The sequence below is a fragment of the Apodemus sylvaticus genome, chromosome 1 (genome assembly GCF_947179515.1).
Source record: "Apodemus sylvaticus chromosome 1, mApoSyl1.1, whole genome shotgun sequence".
NCBI lineage: Eukaryota > Metazoa > Chordata > Mammalia > Rodentia > Muridae > Apodemus > Apodemus sylvaticus.
In genome coordinates, this window is record NC_067472.1 from 178,528,135 (window position 1) to 178,531,046 (window position 2,912).

General features: G+C 54.1%; 1 pseudogene; it reads right to left on the bottom strand.

Annotated features, from left to right (window-relative positions):
• Positions 1–1,016: 1,016 nt before the first annotated feature.
• On the bottom strand, positions 1,017–1,140 carry LOC127676581 (uncharacterized; annotated as a pseudogene).
• Positions 1,141–2,912: the final 1,772 nt, after the last annotated feature.

The window sequence follows — 2,912 nt, forward strand, 5'->3', positions numbered from 1 at the left end:
GTCAGCTCTTCTGCCTGCCAGAGGTGGTAGGGGATGAGGGAGGAGAGCATCTCTCCCTTGTTCACACCACCCCACAGCAGACAAGAAGCAGGGCTGGGTCTTTCATGTTCACGCCCTTGGGCCTGCTTACCCCAAACCTCCACTTCTAGGGTCAGCTCTACGTGCTGTCCAGGTAAGGTGCAGGGACCACTCACCCAGTGCTGCAGGTGGCAAGGGGCGGGGCCAACTCTCCCACGCTTGTGTCCTCAGGGGCCAGCTCACCAGCAACTCCCAAAATGTGCAGCAACCACTCTCCTGAGTAATGCAGGTGGCTAGGGCCAGCTCTTCTCTCTCATGCCTCAAGGGACAGCTCTCTCAGGATGCCCAAGTGAGGGGTGGGGCCCGTTCTGCACAGCCCTCAGACACCATGTCCCATGCAGCAGCCCAGGCCAGGGGTGTCTGCTTGGCCTTTGGTGGTAACAGACTCCTCCTGCTGCAGAGCCATGGGCCCAGATGTGGCCCTGCTGGCAGCACAGGTCAGGACCCCACCATGGTCCCAGGTGGCACCACTGGCTACCCCCATCAGGGTGTTCCTCACTGCCCGTAAGTCTCCAGTTCTGCCTCTCTTCACTGTGCCCACACCCCTCGGTTTCTCTTTTGCTTCCATTTCTGCATTGCTTGCTCTTCTCAGGGGCACTGGGGGCCTCTGAGCGTCTGGAATTCTCTCAGGAATGGTCGGTCTCTTGAGTGCTATGCCTTGCTCATGCGCAAAGCAGGGGTCACCTCAGGCACTGTCTGTTTCCCTCCTCTCACTGCCCAGGCCTGTGCTGTGCCGGACTGGTGGTCATCTGAGGCTCCTCGTCTGGCCTGCCCAAGCAGTCCCTTGTGAGGGTCCTCTGTCTTGGGCTCACTCCTGCCTGGGGTTTGTTGTCCTAAGTGTGGGTCTTCTAGTCTCCGGCTTACTCCCAGTCCTGAGGGCCCGTCTGGGCCTGCCTGGTGACAGACTGGTATCACCGCAGACTTGCTTTTGTTCAGGGAGTGTTAGGCTAGGAATCATTCAGATGGCCACAGGTCAGAACACTGAGTGCAGACACGGCTTCTCCCCTCTCTGACTCCTACTGATGCACCTGTGACACAGCAGCCATACCTGCTAGGGGCGTGCTAGTCTGTGTGATGCTGACTCTTCTAGGCACCTCATTTGAACGGAGTCATATAACATCTGTCCTCTGTGATTGGCTTGTTTTACACAGGTAACGCTCTCAGGATCCATCCATGTGGCATCATACATCAGAATGTCCATCTTTCTAGACTGAGTATATTCCTTTGCCACGTCACGGCTGCTCATTCATCTGCCAAAGGATTATTGGTTTGCTTCAATGTTTTATCAATAATGGTGAACGGGGTATGGGACCCCGTTCTTTAAACTTCAACTATGTACCCAGGAATGGAATTCCTGGCTTACATGGTATATATGTCTATGTATACATGCATATATGTGTGTGTATATATTTGTACATATATATGCATATATGTATGTGTATGTATATGTAGATGGCTCATATATATATATGTATATATGTATGTATATGTGTGTGTGTTGAGAATCCATGCCATTTTGTTCTCTCTCTCTCTCTCTCTCTCTCTCGGGTCATGGTGGTACAGGGTCTGGTCACAAACTCACAGATTCCTCTTCCTGGATCACGGGCTATTTGCAATTGCAGTGTCTTTGTGCGCTATACATGTTCCTGGTGCCCAAAGAGGCCAGAAAGGGCTATCAGAGACACCCTGGAATTGCAGGTGTAAACCAACGTGGGTGCTGGGACCGAACTCAGGTCCCCTGGAAGATCAGCAAGAGCTCTTCACTTCTGGGCCATCTCTCCAACCACTCTCCAACCACTGACCCCTCATTACCCAATTCTTTAAGCCGTTTAACATTCCCTGGGAAAGTCTGCTCTGCCATAATCACAAAAGACTTAGAAGGAGAAGAAGAAAGTGCAGAAAAACTCAAGAGTTTTCCCCCAAAGAAGCGCTTTTGGTTCCTATACAGTGAAACTGAATTTATGAGTTCCTGTGGCCACAGATTTCACTAATGGGCTGTTCCCCTCGGCCTTCATAATCTTAATGGGCGACAGGGCCTGTGAGGGCAGACAGGCAAGCTCAGGAGCATGGGTGTGTGGAGGGCGAGGCTCACCCCAGCTTATGGTGCCTCCTTGATAAGGGGTCTTTGAGGACCTCTGGTTTAGTATCAGTTTTAAAGAACAGCCGACCTCAATTGACTCCAACTTCTCAATTCTTCTCCCAAGTTCATCCTGATTTTTGCCTCTCCTGGATTCAAACCCCTGGTTGACAGGTCATCTCTAGATGACAACCACATGCTTGGAAAACATACATCATCGCGGTTCCCTGGAAGGTGAAGGGGTTATTGAGCCCGTCAGGGGCACAGTTGGGTGTCCAGGATCCTCTCAGGGTTTTCATCAATGTCCCCACACAGGCCTCACTTTTTACACGTGAGCCACTTTAGAGACAGGATGAGGTAAATGAGGAGGGGGCCAGCGGGAGGAGGGAATTCTCTAAGCAAATCACCCAGGAACGCATCGCATTAGGAAGACGTCAGGCCCCAGCCCTGGGGCCTCCACACATCGTCTCGGTCCCCGGCAGTCCTTTCCATGCCACCCCACCTCAGTCCCCCTCTCTTCCCCAGCACGGTCGCCTGGCATCGGAAAAGAGACCAGATCTTGGGATTGAAGGGTGAAGGCGAGCGCTGCTTGGGACCACAGGCGCAGTGCCAGCCCTAATCTCAGGGCCGAGGTTCAGCGCTAGAGGGACCCGGCCGGGGCCGCGTGCGTGGAGCTGTCCAGCACCCCGAGGCGGGGCGTGCGCCCCCCGGCCCGCCCCAGCCGCCTCCGCCCGCCCTGTCAGCGCCACTGCGGCTC